General features: G+C 36.1%; 1 pseudogene across 1 annotated transcript; it reads left to right on the top strand.

Annotated features, from left to right (window-relative positions):
- The first annotated feature begins 3,319 nt into the window (after nt 1-3,319).
- Nucleotides 3,320-22,771, top strand: LOC306865630 (annotated as a pseudogene). The gene is made up of 13 exons (XR_013786109.1): nt 3,320-3,452; nt 8,473-8,644; nt 14,149-14,323; nt 14,689-14,758; nt 15,558-15,879; nt 18,649-18,780; nt 19,073-19,121; nt 19,269-19,302; nt 19,392-19,443; nt 20,685-20,753; nt 20,838-20,892; nt 21,793-21,850; nt 21,929-22,771. The product of XR_013786109.1 is annotated as an uncharacterized misc_RNA (transcript).
- Nucleotides 22,772-22,976: the final 205 nt, after the last annotated feature.

Here is a 22,976-nt window from a genome sequence, read left to right on the forward strand (position 1 = left end):
TGTCATGGTTCTGTGTCAAGATGCACAACTTAATGTTTTCTTCCAAGGCATTTTTGTAAAAATTGCTTAAATATCTTAATTTAACTAAGGCCTAGTCCAGGCTTAAGCTAAGCCCCGTTTGTGAAACCGGGCCCAAGCAATAAAATGAGCTCAACTTAAATATTTCTGCCCTTCCAACATTCTGTTAATTTTATTTTTTACAGTGTGGTTTTGTGGTCCAGGGTCACATGAGGTTTCCTGCGATGTCGAAACTCATTTCATGCTGAAAGGGATAGTTCATTGTTTACTCATCCTCCTGTGTGAAAAGATCATTTGAAGAAGGTTGGGAACCAAACAGCTGTTGGTAGGCTACTGTCAACTACACACATTATTCAAAATATCTTCCTTTGTGTTTGACTGAAGAAACAAACCCATAAAGGTTTGGGATCATTTGAGAGTGGGTGACAGGGTTTTTATTTTTGGGTGCACTATCCCTTTAAGAACACTTTTGTGAAGGCAATGTCACACTGATAAAAATGAAGCATGGACACTGTTGATTAAAGAGAACCTTCTTTACATTCATTCCAGTGTTTTTATAACATCTCGCTGACTACAGTTCAGTCTGTTCGCAGATCAGTGCTGTGACGTCACCGTATGCAAATCAGGCGATCCGAAGAACACGCCCACACCTGTTCCCGTGTGTCCTCTATCTGTTCTTCACTGCTGCTTTCTCCATATACACAAATGTTTTATGTGTCAATTCACATTCTATACTTTATCTGTACTTTATTTTTGTGCAAATCACCTGTGCAAATGACTAATAAACAACTTGACTTCACTTGACTAATTGCTTTAGTTTAAGCATGATAAAGAAAATGGAAAACACTGCATTACATTCATTTTTATTTCAAGTGAAATAAATGCAATATTCATATAAAGTCTAGAAGTGCTGCTGTATTTACATTGTGTGACTGCTGTAGACAACAGAAATAGAAATATATTTTACTGTGATTGGAGAGAGTTGACATTTGTTTATTAATATTGTATGTATATTTTAGTGTCTTGCATTACAGATATGTGACCCTGGACATATGGTTTGTTATGATAGGACAATATTTAGCTGAGATACAACTATTAGAAAATCTGGAATCTGAGGGTGCAAAAAAAATCTAAATATTGAGAAAATCACCTTTAAAGTTGTTCAAATGAAGTTCTTAGCAATGCATATTACTAATCAAAAATGATATATTTACAGTAGGAAATTTACAAAATATCTTCATGGAACATGATCTTAATATCCTAATGATTTTGGCATAAAAGAAAAATTTATAATTTTGACCCAAACAATGTATTTTTCTCTGTTGCTACAAATATAGCTGTGCTACTGGTTTTGTGCTCCAGGGTCACATATGTTGGATATCAACAAGTGTTTTTCCAGTTTAGCTGATCTGTTCACTAGTGGCATTTACACAAAACCTCCACAAGAGTCCAGCACAGAGCTCGAGTCAAACATCATCATCCGGTTCTTTGGAGACATTCAGTTCACGAAATTAATAACTGTATCAGATCTGCTGGTCAGTCTTATCATTCATGCATTATAAACTCATACTTCATAACAGAAATCCATGTTTTGATCACTGATGATCAATCTTTCCAGCTACCAGTGAATGTTCTCAGAAGGTTTCCTCAAAGTTATGATGAAACGTTCCTCTGTAACGTTAATAGAAGTGATCTGGTCTCAGTGATCTCTAAACATTAGCACAGAAGCCTATTCATATTTTGTTTAAATCTTAAATGTTTTATTTGGACGTTCATCTAACATTTTTAAATGTTACTAGTTTCAGAACTTTCAAATTTCAAAATAACGTTCCCATAATTTCAGAGAATTCTAAAATGGAATGTTTATTCACATAACAAATAAAAGCTTTTAAAAACTTGTTTTCATAACTCAAAACCTTCAAGAGCATATTTTTGGCAGCTGGGTTGCATTATAAATGTAAGAAGTGTTTATCTGTTTAATAATAGAGACATTTACACAAAACCTCCACAGGAGTCCAGCACAGAGCTGGGGTCAAACACCCCTCTGCTTATTTGGAGACTAATAGAAGACAGATACAAGTATTGATCACCGTCAGGCCCATCCACAGTTTATCAGCTTGTATTTACCCCCATACTCCTCTTTCCTTACTGTAACCCGACTGAGGAGCTTTTCTCCACATGGAGGTGGAAGGTTCACAATAGGCTCCTTACAAACAAGTCCCTCTTCTCCAAGCCATAGATGATATGTGCAATGATATCAAAGGAGACCGATGTCAGGCCTGTATTTGCCATACCAGAAGATTTTTTCCAAGATGTTTAACTAATGAAAACATCCATTATGATGTGGATGAGAACCTGCGGCCAAACTCACAAGACAGGGTTGATAAAAACATAGCAGTGCAGTGAGGGACACTCCAGTTGACATTTCACTGTAGGCCTGAAGTATAGTTTTTTCTTATCTTTTTTTTTTCTTATTTAAATTTAAAAAAAAAAACCTGTTGTGTTGATTATTTCATAAATAATTTTCAGATTTTGTTTAATGATTCCAGTGGTGATGTATGAATGTGAAGAACCATAATGAAAGCTGCATCATGTGTTTTGAACAACTATATTTCATGATTGTACTAACAACTAAACACTGAAACTATGGGTATCTTGTGTGTAGGTGATCTAAAGTAATGTTCCTATGATAATTCATAATAAATTAGTATTTTGAATCAATGCTTCTGCAAATGCAAGGCTTCTTTAAAGATATGAAGGCAATATGCAAAGTTTTGAACATTGGACAGCCTGTGATACAAATAATGACTGTTTTGAGTTTTGAAAAATGACATGAAGGTTCTATTATTAGTGCAAAAATGATTGTAAAAAAAAAAAACCTTTTTAAAATTTGGACGTTTTGAATGCTAAGAAAACATTCAGAAAAAGTTTTCATAACTTAATGGTAACGTTGGCAATCCGTTCGTAGAACATATTTTGTTGACTGGGCAGGTTTTGAAGAACTCATTAATGTCTCCCTCATCTCACACCCGATGTTTGTTGTTACAGTAAGCTGATATTGTCAAGTGTGTGTGTGTGTGTGTGTGTGTGTGTGCGTGCGCGCGTGCGTGTGCGTGTGTGTGCATGTGTATGTGTATGTGTCTGTGTTTGGTGTGTGTGTGTGTGTGTGTGTGTGTGTGTGCGTGTGTGTGTGTCCAACATCCAGAACGTGCAGAAGTTGAGCAGCAGGATTGACCCTCTCTTGTCAGTCAGTTCAGTCTCCATTGATTCGTGTGTTCTCCTCTTATTGTTTAGCTGTTCATGTAGCCTAGTGTTTGACTGTGTTTCCCTCTGTTGTAAAAGCAGGAAATGTTTTAATGCTGAGCGGATGTTCAGTTTCTCTCTCTGTGTCTTCATCAGCAGCGCGGGTGAGATCGAGCTCCATCAGTAATGGGGTGAGTGAAACCTTCAGACTGTAATGCACCTGTGACTGTGTTAATATGAGCTGTTATTGAGTCGATTCAGCATCTGAACTGTATTTATGAACTACAGAAGAAACGTCAGGCGTTTATTGTAGATGTTTCTAACTCCAAATGTCAGCGCAGGTGTTTGGTGTTTTTCATTGTAACTCTAGAGACTGATGATCTGTTCAGATAAGCATCGTTCAGCTCAGGTCAGAAGATCCTTCAGTTCTTCATCATTATAATCGTGAGGAGTTTGTTCAGTTCCACCACTAACGAAAAATGTGACTCTTAAAACTTATAGGCTACTGATGGGGCAGAAATATAATTAGCCTAGGTATTTTAGTGATCTCTTGCGGATTCACTGTCTAATTCACCAATCTGTGAGTGAGTTCATCTGAAGGATCACGAATCATTTCATTTCTGACTCAGTTTGACTTTCATCTGCTTCCTGCTTCATTCTCCATCATTGAGGAAGTGAAGCAGCAAACTCACACTCGAATGAACTAGTTAACTCTGCTCTTCCTGCTAGTTTACCATCTGATTGTGTGAAAGATGGCTCTGAACACACACACACTCACTCACACACACACACACACACACACACATACACACACACACACACATTCACACACACACATTCACACACACACACATTCACACATGTTGGTTTTTGTGGTTTATGGGGACTCTCCATAGGCGTAATGGTTTTTATACTGAACAAACTGTGTGTGCTATTGCCCTACACCAACCCTACACCTTTGTGCATTTTTAGATTTTCAAAAAAAACACCATTTAGTATGTTTTTTAAGCCTTTTGAATTACGGGGACATAGGCAGTGTCCTCATAAACCACCTTCATATTGTAATACCTCTGTCATACCCATGTCATTATACAAATTTGTGTCCTCATAAACCACATAAACACGCACACGCACACACACACATTCTCACACACACACTCTCACACACACACACACACACACACACACACACACACACACACACACACACACACACACTGTACCAGATGAGTGTTCTAAGAAATGCTTTTTTGTAACCTTAAAATAACATTCTAATCACGACAAGAAAACATGACATTTTAATGTTCTTAGAATATAAAAATATAAACATTCAAATAATCTTATATTTAGGGAGGTGCTGTCAAATGATTAATTGCGATTAATCACGGTTTTAGTTTACATAATATATGTGTGTGTTCTGTGTATATTTATTATGTATATATATAAATACACACACATACAGTATATATTTTGAAAATATTTACATGTATATGTTTATATTAATAATATTTATATATTATATATATACATATATATAAGCATAACATAGTTTTCTGAAATAGGCCTATATGCTGTATATGTATGTATTTATATATACATAATAAATATAAACAGTACACACATATTATATAAACAAAAACTTTTATTTTGGATGCGATTAATCACGATTAATAATTTGACAGCACTAATTTTGGGTGAAAATAATGCTAGTAGAATATTGTAAGGAATGTCTAATCAAGACAAGAAAACTGGACATTATAACATTTTAGAAACATTTCAAAGCAATGTTTTTATACCCTAAATTTTACTGTCATTATTCAAATCGATTAATTTGAAGTGTTATTCTCTTCTGATAGTTTCAGTGGCATCAAATCAATAATAATACTGAATACTAATATACAAAGTCTTTTAAACCCAACTAAGCAAGCTAAAGGCAACAGTGGCAAACAGACATGTCTTTTTGGGCATTGTACCATGGTAATATCAAAGGAAGGAAGTAACTTGGATTACTTTTCAAATGTATACAGTATGGTAATCCCTCAGTAACATGATAAATGTGGAAGTGTCTTGATATTACCATCTGATCTGATGTGATCACAGTACATTTACACCATATACTGTGGCATAGTTTGAGGATGAAAATGTACCCAGAAGTGAGTTAACCCTGACGTCCTCATCTGTGACTTTTTTGAGTTGTAAAAATGCAGGAAGTTTTCCGTTAGGGTTAGATGCAGATTCTTGTATTAATAACTAGTTGTATAAAAAACCAATAAAAGTCCATGTCCTCATTTGTGTATTGATCAAATTTAGAAGGGACTGTGTTCAGTCAGTGTTTGTTTCCTGAGATGTTCATCAGTGAGTAGTTTGAAGTGAATCTGTCTGTAGATGAGGGCAAGGTTTACAGTCAGTCATCAGATGCTTCCCCTTTACCTTTTCACCATCTCAGACAGAAATATACTGCTGATCTCTGATCTCGTCGAAGCAGCGGAGTCTGACCATTCATTTCGTTTGAATAAACTTTGAAAAATGATCCCAGGCAGAGTTTAGGATTCATGAATCCAAGAGAAACCCAATGCAGGAACGTGTAATCAGGAAGTCTATAGAGTATTTACCCAACTAACAGAGAACCTTCCCACAGCTTTCCCTATGGCTTTTTAAAAGTTCTCATAATGCTGAGAGAAAACATCCTGCGGTCAGCGTTCTCAGCATGTCATGATGTTATTTGCACCTGATGAACATTTTAAGAAATGTTTTTTGTAACCTTTTAACGCGTTTTTAAAACTTTATTGTGAACGTTAAGGAAACATTCCATTTGATCATTTTGCAAACAGTGTGGGAACATTACTTTTGAATGTTCTGAAACAATAACAATTAAAAAACAGTAGATGAACATAAAGTGATGAACAAACGTTCTTCCAGTAACATTCGTTATCAATGTTATCCGTTCTTTAATAATGTTCTCAAAACATTTACATAAAAACTTCTGTCTGTCTGTCTGTCTATCTATCTATCTATCTATCTATCTATCTATCTATCTATCTATCTATCTATCTATCTATCTATCTATCTATGAAGTTTTTGTGCAAATGTTTTGTGAATATTATTAAAGAACGGATAACTTTGATAACGAATGTTACTTGAAGAAAGTTTGTTCATCACTTTGAGAGAACCGTGTGAGCGTTTCCTGTTATCTGGCTATGATCTGGTTAGTGATGTGCGATGTTGTGCTGCTGTTTCAGTGAGAATGATTGTATTTCTGTCTTCTCATCTCTGATCGGAGCGTCAGGTCAATGACATGACTCAGTCCTTCATTCAGCTGCACTTCTGCTTTCTCTTGCCATGTCTTATTGCTCTCACTTCCACTTCTCAACACATTTAAAGCCTGTGTTCAACCGACAGACCTTAATAACATACAGTGACCCCAAAAACAAAACATCAAGGATCTTTTCTCGTCACAAATGTCATGCTTGAGTCTCAGTGTGTTTGAATCAGCTGGTTGACACAGACTTTTGTGCATCTTTACTGTAATTGGAATGACTCAGTCAGATGCAGATGTGATTGTGGTGTTTGATTTGTTAGTAACTGATCGGAGGTGAAGCTGTTGTATTTGAGCGGAAGTCAAGCATTGTGTCACGTTGTTTAACTGAGAGTGTTGCACAGGAGGACAGACAAGGCTTCCCACATCCTCTCGCACACACACACACACACACACACACTGCTGCACGATATCAGTGTGTCGCAGTGCATGCGTGTGCTCAAAGAGCGTGTGATCAGTTTCTATATGTGTGAACATGCTGCTATTTCATGTCTTGTCTTTAGACAATCAGCTTCATGTTTCATCAACAGCTCAGATGTTGAAAGATGAAACTGTACAGTTGTTCTCTTAAGCTGATGGGTTTAAAAAAATCTAATTTGACTTGTAAAATGACCTTTTTTTATGCTTTTCATCAGTACTTTTGTTATTTTCCAGTATATCTAAGCATTCTTAAATGCCTCATTCATATAAATGCCTCATTCATTCATTATTTTTCATTTTATTAGTTTTATTTGTTTAGGTAACAGGGAAATTGTACATTAATAAAACATTTCTGTAAATGTACCAGAATTAGCCAAAGGCTATTTTTCATCTGTAGTCCCTGGACAGAATGTTACAAGTCACCCTAAAAAAAGATATGTTTAGAATGCATGCTAAAATAAAATGTAACAATTACATAACACAATCCATAAAACTGGCTATTAATAAAAACAATCAATAGAATAGCACAAACAAAACACACACACCAAAAAAAAAACAACAAATCAATCAGAAACAATATAAACAAATACAAACAATAGTAGGACAGCCAGTAGATATAGATTTCTAATGTTGACAAAGCTGAGAACTAATTAACCATTTCTTCAATTGAACCCTAAATAATTCATATGCATCTAGATCTCTTATATAGTTGTCGGAATAGTGTTCAATTCTCGTGCAGCTAACTGAGATTACTTCGTCTAAGACGTTCTCCTCTTAATGCACCTCTTGTAGAACGATAAGTTGTTCTAATACTGACTGATTAGGGGGGGGGGGGGGGGGGTTAAACATCTTATACATCATGCATACATTTGCATACTTAATCATATTTTCGCAACTCATCAGATTATATTTTTTCAATATTGAACAATGATGAAAGTGTACAGGTTTCTTGTCAAGAACTTCACCAAACTAACCTGAGTTGTTAAACAGTAAGTCATGTGAGAAATAACCATAGAAGCTGTCTCTAATGACATATTAAATCAATATGCAAAAAGGCAGAAAAAAATTATAAAAATTTACGCTTAAAATGAGAACACTGTCACAGCTCTGCAGCAAATGTGCTGAATGAGTCCAATACTTGCTTGACTAATTTTTAGCTGCTGATTCCAAAAATAGCGGCTGTTTTGCTCTTTTACGTCACACTTTTTTTTTTTTTTTTACAAAATATGACATTTCTTTTGTGTGGTGAAGTAGCCCCCTTAATCAGCAGAAAAACACCACAAACACGTGATTCCTACTATAACGCTATTTTTCAACTGTATGACATTATTTGATGTCTGATCCTGATTTCATTTTCACAATTACGGCTGATGCAAAATATGAACCTGGTGATTTCTGCTGCATCTGTGGGTGTTTTTGCTGCAGGTTTGCTAACTGAAGTCTCTGTCCGGTGTGTGATATTTCATGTTATGTAGCGAACAAAGCATCTGTCAGGCGCGGGCCACCGTCATGATGTACGATGACGGCAGTAAGCGCTGGTTACCGGCCGGTTCTGGTGCTCAGGCCGTCAGCAGGATTCACATCTTCCAGAACCCCAGTAACAACAGCTTCAGGGTGGTGGGACGCAAACAACAGGCCGATCAGCAGGTAAATCTGATTATGCCATTAAAAACTGTGTTTAATGTGTGAGACGAGATTAGAGCCACATCGTGAGTGAGGAGGAAGTGTGTGTGTGTGTGTGTGTGTGTGTGAAGGAAGTTGCCATTGGTGTGAATGTGCGTACTGGGCATCATGGGAAAGTGGAGTGTTATGTGCCGTCCCAGCAGCCACAGATCTCAGTGGTTTATCTCAGAGACGTTTCAGTCTCACAGCTTCTGAATTGTCTTTCGTTTCCTGTAAATCATGTCAGTATGGTGGTTCACTGCTGTCTGCTGCACAACTCCACAAACACTGGACAATTCATCAGCCAATCATTCCACTGCATTCAATAGATTTAGACATCAGTGAAAGGAAAATATAATTATGAGTGGAGTCTACACCCCTGCTAATAGTGGGAAAATTGTGGAAAAAAATAAAACTTAAAAATGTTTCAAATGTAAAGAAAAAACATTAATTTCATAAAACAATATGTATTTTTTATTTACATGTCCTAATATTTAATATGTTATTTATTTATTTATTTATTTAGTTAGTTGTAATTATTCATATATTCGTTCATTCATTCATTCATTTCTGTCCCTCTGCGAATATACAGTATTTATTTGTTTGTTTCTTTATTCCTCAAAGAAAGTTTATTTATTTAGTTATTTGTCTCTCTAAGAAACATAATACACATTTACATTTTAGTCATTTAGAAGACGCTTTTATCCAAAGCGACTTACAAATGAAGACAATGGAAGCAATTAAAACCAACAAAAGAGCAATGATATGCAAGTGCTATAACAAGTCTCAGTTAGCGTAACACAGCACACATAGCAAGTTGTTTTTTTAAATTGTATAATAAATAAAAAGAAAACAAATAGATAGAATACAAAAAGATTAGAAAAGCTAGTGTCAGTATATTTTTTTAAGAATAGAATTAGAATAGAGAGTGCTATTGAGTTGGGCAGGTCATTCCACCAGGAGAGAACATTTGATTTAAAGGTTTGTGAAAGTGATTTTGTGCCTCTTTGGGATAGCACAATAAAGCGATGTTCATGCCTTGAATTTTATTTGAGCAGCTATTGGTAGTCAGTGCAAATAAATAAACAGAAGTGTGACATGCATTCTTTTCGGCTCATTAAAAATGTATCTTGCTTCCGTGTTCTGGATTAATTGTAAAGGTTTGATAGGACTGGCTGGAAGACCTGCCAAGAGAGCATTGCAATAGTCCAGCCTGGACAGAACAAGAGCTTGAACAAGGAGTTGTGTAGCATGGAAGAAATGGCCTGATCTTCTTGATGTTGAATAAAGCAAATCTGCAGGACCGGGCAGTTTTAGCAATGGTCTGAGAAAGTCAGCTGATCATCAATCATAACTCCAAGGTTACTGGCTGTTTTTGAAGGAGTTATGGTTGATATGCCTACTGGATGGTGAAATTGTGATGAACGATGAGTTTGATGGAACCACAAGCAGTTCTGTTTTGGCAAGGTTGAGTTGAAGGTGATGATCCTTCATCCAGCAAGAAATGTCTGTTAGACAAGCTGAGATGCGAGCAGCTATCGTTGGATCATCAGGATGGAATGAGAGGTAGAGTTGAGTGCCATCAGCATAGCAGTGATATGTGATATGTAGTGATGCCATGTAGACAGAGAAGAGAAGTGGTCCAAGAACTGAGCCCTGAGGCACCCCAGTAGTTAGATGTTGCGATTTGGATACCTCACCTCTCCAAGATACTTTGAAAGACCTATCTGAGAGGTAGGACTCAAGGCACTGGCTTGCAGTTCCTGAGATGTCCTTTGCCAATAGAGTTGACAAGAGGATTTGGTGGTTAACCATGTCAAAAGCAGCGGACAGATCCAGCAAGATAAGTATTGAAGATTTGGAATCCGCTTTTGCCAGTCTTAGGGCTTCAACAACTGAGAGCAAGGCAGTCTCGGTTGAATATCCACTTCTGAAACCAGACTGGTTGCTGTCGAGGAAGTTGTTCTGTGTGAGAAAGGCAGAGACTCGGTTGAATACAGCTCGTTCAAGTGTTTTTGCAATGAAAGGAAGAAGAGAAACCGGTCTGTAGTTCTCTGAAAGAGATGGGTTAAAGGTGGGTTTATTAAGTAGTGGGGCTATACGAGCCTGTCTAAATGCTGAGGGAAAAACACCAGTCTGAAGTAGGGCTGCAACTAACGACTATTTTAATAGTCGACTAGTCACCGACTATTGAAACGATTAGTCGACTAATCGAATAATTATAAAAATTTTCTAAAATTTAGCATGAGATTGCTTTAATTCTGTGAAAAATGATAGTAAACACAAGAAAGAAGGGGGTACTTCAATGAAAAATGCATATTTTATTGAACTTTGCTGCTGATATCAGGTGAAAAACAAGTACACTTCCATAATGCACTTAAAGTGCTCTATTTTCGCGCACTAATTTTGTACTTAATACACTAAAAATGATCCTTTAGTACTTCTTAAGATAAACTTAAGATCATCTAAGTGTACTCAACTGTGCTATTTTGAGACACCATGAATATGAACTAAAATGCACTTTTAGCATACTATCTTTGTATTTCAAAAATGTATTTAGCTACCACTTGTAGTACACTTGAACCCATCTTTCATACACTAGTACACTCAAGTGTACTACAAGTGGTAGCTAAATACATTTTTGAAATACAAAGATAGTATGCTAAAAGTGCATTTTAGTTCATATTCATGGTGTCTCAAAATAGCACAGTTGAGTACACTTAGATGATCTTAAGTTTATCTTAAGCAGTACTAAAGGATCATTTTTAGTGTATTAAGTACAAAATTAGTGCGCGAAAATAGAGCACTTTAAGTACATTATGGAAGTGCACTTGTTTTTCACCTGGGATAGGCCGATTCATACTAAAAGTAAATAAAAATGCCCAGTCTAAAACCAATTAGGCACAGTGCTCGGTCAGTATAACTTAGACATAAATGCATAAATAAAGAAACTCTATCATTTTTATATCGGGCATAACGTTAAATCCTTTTTTTTTTAAAACGAAAATACGCTTATAAAATGTACAATGTACATCCAAAACAAAACGTATTGGCTTCCATGTTATTTAAATCTTACTGAGGCGAGTCAAACTCCGTTTCATTCAACTGTCCGACGTGCTTTCTCTTTAAATGTTCGTGCATCACCGAGGTGCTGCCGTGATACGCAAGGACTGCTTTGCAAACCATGCAGGTAATCTTTTTATTCGCGGTATCCTGGCTAAAATGCTCCCAAACTTTAGATGTTTTGGTACGCGCAGCTGCTGCGTTGGACGCCGCCATTTCTGTATGTTATCACTCAGCAGAGAAGCTAATGCGCATGTGCGACTCTCGGCAGAGATTGTAATGAAGAGAGATGCCTCACTCGGTCGGAAAAAACATGTCTGGCGACAACTTCGACAATGAAATTCATTGTCGACTATTTCTATTATCGATTTTTGTCGACAACGTCGACGAATCGTTGCAGCCCTAGTCTGAAGGGATGTATTGATGTGAGTGAGTGCAGGTACAACTGCAGGAGAAATGACTTGAAGGAGATGAGATGGAATAGGATCAAGCGGACAAGTAGTAGGATGATTAGAAAGGATCAGTTTGGAGACTTCTGCCTCAGAGTGAAGAGAAGGATGTGAATGGGTGTATGTGTGATTGTAAGATGTGCTTGATAGATTGTGGTGTGGAAAACTGTGCACTGATGGTTTTAATTTTATTAATGAAGAACGTGGCAAAGTCATCAGCTGTTAGAGTTGATGAAGGAGGAGGAGGCAAGGAGCGAGGAAAATGTTTTAAAGAGCATGAGAGAGTTAGATGAATTGTTAATTTTGTTATGATAGTATGTATTTTTAGCAGTGACGACATTTAGCAGATAAGGAAGAGAGGAGTGACTGATACACGTTAAGGTCAGTAGGATTTTTTGATTTGCGCCATACCCTTTCTGCAGCCCTGAGCTTAGAACGATGTTCGCGGAGAACATCAGACAGCCAAGGAGCAGAAGGGGAGGTATGGGCTGGCCTGGAAGATAAGGGGCAGACAGTCTCTAAACAAGATGTAAGAGTGGATCAGTAGCTCTGTTAACATCAAGAGAGGATAACTGTTTAGGGGGAGGAAGCGAAGATGAAACCATAGCTGATAGCTGGGAGGGTGAGAGAGAGCGTAGGTTACATCGAAAGATGACATGTGGAGGGGTATGTGTTGTGTCAGGAACCATGTTGAGGTTAAGAGTGAGGAGGAAGTGATCCGAGGTGTGCAGTGGAGTAACCAGCACATGATCAGTGGAGCAGTGTCGTGTGTAAATAAGGTCCAGTTGGTTGCCTGATTTGTGAGTAGCTGTAGTTAACACTCTCTTGAGATCAAAAGAGGCAAGCAGTGTGTGGAAATCTGCAGCCTGAGGTTTATCTAGGTGGATGTTGAAGTGTCCAAGTAAAACTAAAGGAAGTACCATCCTCAGGAAAGGTTGAGAGCAGCACATCTAATTCATCCAAGAATTCACCTTGTGGTCTTGGGGGGTCAATAAACAACTACAAAATGGATTTTAAAAGGGTGGGTAATAGTGACTAAATGTGATTCAAATGAGCTATTAATACCCAGAGAAGGTAAAGGAGTAAATGTAGACCAGTACCTCCATCTCTTCCAGTCAAACGGGGAGTGTCGGAAAATGAGAAATTATTGGAGAGTGCTGCAGGAGTAGCAGTGTCCTCTGGTTTGGTATAAATACATAATATAATATGTATTTATTAATTTTCTTTATTTGTCTTTCTGAGAATATCCAATATTGATTGATTTATTTGTGTGTTTCTAAGATATTATTTGTTTATTATTATTTACTTACTGCATTCATTCATTCATTCATTCATTCATTCATTCTTTTGTCCCTTTAATTATTGAATATTTTATTTTAATAAATATTAAATAGTTGTTTGATTGATTGATTGATTGATTGATTGCCCATCTGGGCATATTTAATATTTATTTGTTTGCTCTTATTGGTTTGTTCCTCAGAGTTTATGTAATTTTATTTTATGTTTTTATTTATTTATTTGTTTGTGTGTTTGTTTGTTGATTCATTCACTTCTGTTCTGTTCTTCTGAAAATATATAATATTTATTTGTTTGTTTGTCCCTCTGAGACTTACTTATTCATTCATTCATTTGTCCCTCTAAGTACTGATATTTAATTTTATATATCTGGAAATATCCAATATTTCTTTGTTTGTTCCTCAGAGATTATGTAATTTTATTTGTTCATCCATTCATTATTTCCTCCTCTGAGAATATTTAATATAATATTTTTATTTATTTATTCATTATTTGTTTGTCTCTCTGAGGTTATATAATTTTTATCTATTTATTAATCGATTCATCCAGGCCTTTGAGATCGCACACTGCTAGTTTTATGGTCAGAGCCGCTGGTTCCCGTGAGTGTTGTGTGTGTGTGGGAGTGTGTGTGTCTGTTTGATGAAGATCTGATTCCCGTCCGTCATCCGTGTGTCTCTTCAGGTGGTCATTAACTGTCCTCTGGTCCGGGGGATCAAATATAACCAGGCCACTCCTACGTTCCACCAGTGGCGCGATGCGCGGCAGGTCTGGGGTCTGAACTTCGGCAGTAAAGAAGACGCTGCTCAGTTCGCCAGTGGCATGATGAATGCGCTCGACATGCTCAGTGGAGACACCGGTGAGAGCTCTTTAGGGAAAAAAACATGTTTCTAGGAGTAGAATTTACTATAACACAGTGTGAGTGACATATCAACAAACCTTCAGAATACCTTCAAACCTTCAGAAGAGGAATAAAAAAATCTTTAAAGATATGGATTGGAATTGAAATCTACAGATGCAAACAGATACAGTGCAATAAAATAAAATCTTAAATATGTATTTAGGATGTTTTCTTTCCTCTAGTCTGAAATAAGAGACATGATATGGAAGCAAATAGACCAAAAAGTGACCAGTGCATGAAAACACACTGGTTTGTCTGCAGTGTCTCGCCATGAAACATATAAAAACACCTGTATGTTTAGAGTTTTTGGTTTGTGTTCACAGGTGCATGTCCTCTTCCTCCTCGACCGCCTCCGAACGGCCCGAGCGCTGAGGAGATAGAGCAGAAGAGGAGGTACAACCATCATCATCATCTTCATCATGATATGAAAATCAGCCCTAATTTACTTCATTTATTCTGCACAAATCAGAGTTTGCCTTCATTCGAACATTCTATTCATTCGAGAATCCTAAAAAATAAAATCCATAAAAGTTTCCACAAAAATATTTTCAACATCATTGCTAATAATCAGAAATGTTTCTTGAGCAGTAAATCAGTATATTAGAATGATTTCTGAAGGATCATGTGACACTGAAGACTGGAGTAATGATGCTGAAAATTCAGATATGCATCACAGAAATAAATTACATTTTACTATTATTTTACTAAATATTTTACTTTTTTTACTGTATTTTTGATCAAATAAGTGCAGACTTGGTAAGCAGAAGAGACTTCTTTCAAAAAAATTACAAAAACGTAATTGCAGAGTTTATTTGCAAAAACAGATAACTCAAAAATCATGTTTTTTAACATGTTATCATGTTTTTATTGTGTTTTATTGTGTTAGTTAGCTAGTATTTTTTAGTTATTTTTTAACCTAATCAAAATAACCCAACTGCAGTTTGATTGAGATTAATTGGAATACACAATGAAAAAACATGATTTTTGAAAATGGTTAAAAAACGGAGTTATCTGTTTTTGCAAATGCACTCGTCAATTATTCTAAACCTTCAGCTGATGTCATCAGTCCCTCTTATTCACCATCCAATCAGTGGATGAATAAAATCAAGTCCTGCCCACATAAATTTCTCATGAAACATCCTGTTTTGCTATGAAATGTGTCACATAAGAGCTGTGAAACTGTGTGTCTCAGGCAGGAGCAGCAGGAGAGAGAGCGACAGGAGAGAGAAAGACAGGCGTCTGCCGCTCCGGCCCCGCCTCCTGGCCCTCCTCCTGCTACTGGCCCTACCTCTGCACCTCCTCCTCCCCCCGGACCTCCACCTCCTCCAGGACCACCGCCTCCCCCACCACCACCACCTCCTTCAGGAGGAGGCACGCCGGCCCCCCCACCTCCTCCCTCAGGAGGAGGAGGAGGAGGAGGAGGAGGAGGAGGAGGTGGAGGTGGAGGAGGATTAGGAGGAGATGCAGGTCTGGCCGCTGCACTCGCTGGAGCTAAACTACGCAAAGTGGCCAAGGTCAGTCACATGATCATCTGATGATTAATGAGATGCATGTATGTTTGAGCTTCCCTGTGTTGAAGTGCTTGAATGACAGGTGAGTAGGTGGTCCTTCACTGTTGTCCATGATGCGTCACAGCTACAGATCTGATCACGTGACCAGCTGTTCAACCCGGGGCCTCAGGATGACTTGAAATGAGGCAAAACAAGCATTAAAATAAGCTAAAACCACTTTAGTTCAACAACTAAACAGCAGTTTTTGTCTTTGAAGAACCTGGATTCATATGGTCTTGGAAAACCTGGATATGTGACTATGTGATATATGTGGCTATAGGTAACAGTATTGGCAGATGTCATTCTGAATATTCAGCGGTCTGTATTGGCAGATATCATTCTGGATAATTGACCACTGGTAATGGTATCAGCAGATATCATTCTAAACAATTGGCTGTCTGTATCGGTAAATATCATTCTAGATAATTGGCTATTGGTATTGGCAGATATCATTCTGTATATTCAGCTGTCTGTATCGGCAGATATCATTCTAGAATAGATAATTGGCTATTGGTATTGGCAGATATTATTCTGTATATTCAGCTGTCTGTATCGGCAGATATAATTCTAGAATAGATAATTGGCTATTGGTGTTGGCAGATATCATTCTGTATATTCAGCTGTCTGTATCGGCAGATATCATTCTAGAATAGATAATTGGCTATTGGTGTTGGCAGATATCATTCTGTATATTCAGCTGTCAGTATCGGCAGATATCATTCTAGAATAGATAATTGGCTATTGGTATTGGCAGATATCATTCTGTATATTCAGCTGTCTGTATCGGCAGATATAATTCTAGAATAGATAATTGGCTATTGGTGTTGGCAGATATCATTCTGTATATTCAGCTGTCTGTATCGGCAGATATCATTCTAGAATAGATAATGGGCTATCGGTATTGGCAAAAATCATTCTGAATATTCAGCTGTCAGTATCGGCAGATATCATTCTGAATATTCAGCTGTCTGAATCGGCAGATATCAATCTGGATAATCGGCTATTAGCTGCTATATAAGCAGATATCATTCTGAATATTCAGCTGTCTGAATCGGCAGATATCAATCTGGATAATCGGCTATCAGCTGCTATATAAGCAGATATCATTATGAATATTCAGCTGTCTGTATGGGTAGATATCATTCTGGATAATCGGCTATAGGTAGCGGTATCAGTAGATATCATTCTAAACAATCGGCTGTGAGTATTGGCAGATATCATTCTGAATATTCAGCTGCCGGTATTGCCAGATATCATTCTGGATAATCGACTATCGGTAACGATATAAGCAGATATCATTCTAAATAATTGGCTGTCAGTATCGGCAGATATCATTCTGGGTAATTGATTATCGGTAGTTGTATACGCAGATATCATTCTGGGTAATTGATTATAGGTAGCTATATAAGCAGATATCATTCTGGTGTAATTGATTATCGGTAGCTATATAAGCAGATATCATTCTGAATATTCAGCTGTCTGATTCGGCAGATATCAATCTGGATAATCGGCTATCAGTAACATAATGGTATTGGCAGATCTTATTCAGAATATTCAGCTGTTTGTATTGGTAGATATCATTCTGGATAATCGGCTATCGGTAACGGTGTCAGCAGATATCATTCTGAACAATCGGCTGTGAGTATCGGCAGATATCATTCTGAATATTCAGCTGCCGGTATTGCCAGATATCATTCTGGATAATCGACGATCGGTAACGATATAAGCAGATATCATTCTAAATAATTGGCTGTCAGTATCGGCAGATATCATTCTGGGTAATTGATTATCGGTAGTTGTATACGCAGATATCATTCTGGGTAATTGATTATAGGTAGCTATATAAGCAGATATCATTCTGGTGTAATTGATTATCGGTAGCTATATAAGCAGATATCATTCTGAATATTCAGCTGTCTGATTCGGCAGATATCAATCTGGATAATCGGCTATCAGTAACATAATGGTATTGGCAGATCTTATTCAGAATATTCAGCTGTCTGTATTGGTAGATATCATTCTGGATAATCGGCTATCGGTAACGGTGTCAGCAGATATCATTCTAAACAATCGGCTGTGAGTATCGGCAGATATCATTCTGAATATTCAGCTGTCGGTATCGGCAGATATCATTCTGGATAATCGACTATCGGTAACGATATAAACAGATATCATTCTAAATAATTGGCTGTCAGTATTGGTAGATATCATTCTGGATAATCGGCTATCGGTAACGGTGTCAGCAGATATCATTCTAAACAATCAGCTGTGAGTATCGGCAGATATCACTCTGAATATTCTGCTGTCGGTATCGGCAGATATCATTCTGGATAATCGACTATCGGTAACGATATAAACAGATATCATTCTAAATAATTGGCTGTCAGTATCGGCAGATATCATTCTGGGCAATTGACTATCGGTAGCTATATAAGCAGATATAATTCTGAATATTCAGCTGTCTGTATTGATAGATAACATTCTGGATAATCGGCAGAAAAATTTAGTAACGGTGCATCAATAATATATATATATATATATTAGTGATGCACCGTTACTAAATTTCTCTGCTGATATATATATATATATATATATATATATATATATATATATGTATGTAATATAGTATTTTTATTACATTTTAGTAAAATATTTTATGTTATATATGGTGCCTAATATTAATGCTAACACTGAATTTGCATGACTTTAATGACTGTGTGTATGTGTGTGCAGGAGGACAGCGGAGCAGCGGCTCCTGCAGTGAGCGCCAGCTCAGGAGGAGGAGGAGGAGGTGGCGGGTGGCGGTGGTGGAGGAGGAGGTGGAGGAGGACTGATGGGAGAAATGAGTGCAATTCTCGCTAGACGGTCAGTTTAACACCACCACAATCATATGACGTTTGCTCTGCAGTAGAAATATATACACACATACATACATTGACATTTACATCTACATAAATTTAGTCCGAAACCATTCGCTTAGACAGGAAGTGGCCGTCTAAAAGTCTCCTCCAGTTGCTCATGTGCCATTTAGAGTCAATCTGAAACCGATGTTGCAGCGGCAACACTATATATTGCTTCAGTGAGAGTGTGTGTGTGTGTGTGTGTGTGTGTGTGTGTGAATACAGGGGCTCTTCATCTTCATCTGTGTGTGTTACAGGAGAAAAGTTTCTGACACTCCAGTGGTCAAGAAGGAAGAAACAAGCAGCGTGAGTCGTGTGTGTGTGTGTGTGTGTGTATGTGAGTCGTGTGTGTGTGTGTGTGTGTGTATGTGAGTCGTGTGTGTGTGTGTGAGTGTGTTAGTGATAATGTGTGTGTGACGGTTCATCTGATCTCTGCTTTCTCTCTGTTCTCAGGCTGATTCTGTGAACAGTGACTCCAGAGCTGCAGGTGAGAGTCAAATCACTTCATCATCTCACTGCACTTCCTGTTTACGGTGAACATCGTGACCTCAAATGCTCTTCATGTTTCTTATTCAGACAAACCAGATGGGGTGAAGAAGCCCTGGGAGAAACCGTCGTCTGTGTCACGGTAAAAACAGGATCTCTGACGCTTCAATAGACCTGCTGTGTGATTCAGACGGGGGTGTTTGACTGTGACCTTTATTTTTCAGTTTTCATTTTCATTAGTTACTTGGTTATGTGCTTTTGTCATTTGTATTATTTTTTAAATTCAAAATAGGTTTACTTTATTTTTTATTTCAGTTTTAGTTTAATTTCAGCCATCAGTTGTAGTACTTAAACCTTTTTTAGTTAATTTTTATCTAATATTTGTTTCATTTCAGTTTTCTTTCATTTAACAATGTTTGTAATAGTTTTAGTTAACAAGACTGATTACAAAATTTGTATTTGTTTTTCAAAAAATATTTAGTATTTGTTTTTGTTTTATAAAAAATATTTCTTAATTCAGTTTGTTTCGTTTCATTTTTAATATTTGTTTTATACAATTTAGTAATTTTAGTACTTAAACTTATTTCAGTTAGTTGCCAAGGGAGTATTTTAAAATTGTATATTTTTGTTTTATTTTTGTTATTTATTTAATTTCAATAGTTTATTTTTAGTTAACAATAACCACACTTGTTTTAAAATTTTTATTTGTTTTTAATATTTATTAATTGTTTTTTTTTTAATTCAAAATTTTTTATGTCAATTTGATTTAATTTAGTGATTTTATTATTTAAACTTATTTCAGTTAGGTGTCAAGGCAATATTTAAAATTTTTATTTTTTGTTTTATTTTTAGTATCTGCTTTATTTAATTTCAGCTTTATTTCAGTTAACAAAAATGTTTTTCATAGTTTTAGTTTTAGTTAACAATAACCACACTTGTTTTTTTGTTTTGTTTTTGTTTTAATATTTCTAACTTTAACATTTTATTTTTTATTTCATTTTTAATTTTATTGCAGTTTACATGTTAATTTTATTTCATTTAGTGATTTTATTATTTAAATTTATTTTAGTTAGTTTCCAAGGCAAATTTAAAAAAAAAAAAAAAAAAAATATATATATATATATATATATATATATATATATATATATATTTTAGTGTATTATTTTGTAATCCAGTATTTGTTATATTGTATTTTATCTTTTAGTTAATTTTATTTATTCAATTTTAGTACTTAAACGTATTTCAGTTATTTTACTATTTTTGTCAATTTTGTATTAGCTTGTATTTTATTTTAATATTTTAGCAGTTCACAAACATGTTTTTAATAGTTCTGGTTAATGATTTCTATAGTTTAATAGTTCTAGTTTTGGTTAATGATTACAGGGTGAATTCAGTGCCTAAGAGTCAGGACAAGAGCCCGGTGTCTCCTGCGACTGCGGCTCCGTTGAGCAGGTACGTCTCGCTCCGCTTCACTGAGTTCTGCTGTTGAGCGTCTGAAGATCGAGCTGAAGATCTGTGTTTGGCTTCTTCTCGCAGGACAAGACCCGGCAGCAACACAGGAGACGCCGCAGACATGGAGAAACTCAAACAGGTCAGCAACACTATCTCACACACACACACACAAACAAACACTCCTGCTCTAAACACACACACACTTCCTCTAAAACACACAGTGTCGGAGGTAACGCATTACAAGTAACGCGAGTTACATAATCAGAGTAAAGTAACTAGTAAAGTAATGCATTACTTTTTAATTTAGAAGGAAATATCTGAGTTACTTTTTCAAATAAGTTACACAGTTACTGTGTTTCTGATGTATTGACTGACAGCTCTGGTGTTGCCATGTTGAGAGAAATCAGGAGTAAGTGCAGAGTGTTGTGTGTGAACATGATCTTACTGTAGTTCAACACTAAATATCAGCATGTATTTACTCATCTCACCTGCACTAAAACACATTCAGTGTTCCTCAAAATCAATAAAAACAGTCAAATGCAAACTCAGAATATTATACAAACCTGCAAAAATTAAATAAGATATAATTTATGTATTTAATCCCATTTTATTAACTAATGTGTTTTCTACTGACCTTCTATGATCCAATTCAATCATACTAATAAGCAAAAATTTGATTTGAGTTATTGCTGAATAGTGTTGAACTTTCTTCTCCTGCGTCATATTCTTCATGTGATTAGTTTGAGCTGCGTCCTCTACTGTACAGACCTGAATCTATATTTCCTTCAGCCTGAGGCGGATTCACTTCACTTTTAGTGTGAAAGGGCTTTTATATTTGTACAAGAAGAACTTTATATATTAAAAACAAACAAGCAAGCCCTGCCCAGATTTAAAAAGTAACTCAAAAGTAACATAACGCATTACTTTCCATAAAAAGTAACATAATTGGTTACTTTTTTATGAAGTAACACAATATTGTAATGCATTACTTTTAAAAGTAACTTTCCCCAACACTGAAAACACCTCTGTCTGACCGCAGGACATCCTGGAGGAGATGCGCAATGAGCTGCAGAAGGTGAAGGACGAGATCATCAGCGGTCAGTCGGGTTCCTCCGCTCTTCTTCACAGAAATACCGTGATGTGTTCCTGCTCTGATTCTTATGTTTCCTCCACAGCTCTGCTGGAGGAGCTGCAGAAGATCAATGCGGTGTAGCTGCGCATCAGGAAGATCTGCGCAAACGTCTGCACAGAACCACCAACACAAAACGCTTCTTTCTCACGCTTCAAGATGCAAGAAACTCACTCCAGCACCCGAGAGACTCGCTTTTACCCTCTTCATTTTACACCCACTGCCTTTCACTTCTCTTTTTTTGTGAATATTAATGGTCTTTTACTGTTTTTCTGATCCGCTGCTGTGTCAAGCGTTCATTTTCTCTCTTGCATTTGTGTTTTAATCTACATGTAGCGCTCTTACATGTGTCACCTGGATCTAGGAACGGTGTGACTAGTTAGTTGTTTACCTCTATAATGATCAGAATATGTGAGATTCTGTGTAATTGCAGGTTATTTATCATGCACTGTTATGTAAACCGTGTTTGACCGGCAGGGGTTTTCAAAGCATGTCCCGCGACCCCCAAGGGAGTGTTAGCGGGTCAGAAACGTTTCGAGAAAAACTGTGAAAATACATGAAATATGAAAAAATCAGGGTAAATTAAATATATATAAATAATCTGAATGAATTAAAAACTTTTATTAAAATAAAATGATTTAAAAATAAATAATTTGATTAGAACAATAATTTGATTAAAGTATAATGTTTAAAAATAATTTGTATAAAACAAAAATGTGATTAAAATAAATGTATTAAAAAAATGAATGAGTTTTTTATAAAAAATAAATGGATTTAAAAAATAAATAATTTGGATAAAATGACAATTTGATGAAAATAAATAATTTGAATAAAATGAAACATTGATTACAATAAATTAGTTTAAAAATAAATAATCTGAATAAAATGTAAAAAAATTATTATAATAAATAAAAAAGTTAATTAAAATAGGTTTAAAACCATTTTTAATAAAATATTTAATAATTAATAATTTGACTGAAATAAAAAAGTTGATTAAAATAAACTGAATTAAAAAATGTGTTTTAAATAAATCTAATGGTGCAGTATTCTAGTGAGCAAAGAATAATGTATTAAAAATAAATAAAAAAAATCGT

Source organism: Barbus barbus, assembly GCF_936440315.1.
Source record: "Barbus barbus genome assembly, chromosome: 47".
Lineage (NCBI taxonomy): Eukaryota > Metazoa > Chordata > Actinopteri > Cypriniformes > Cyprinidae > Barbus > Barbus barbus.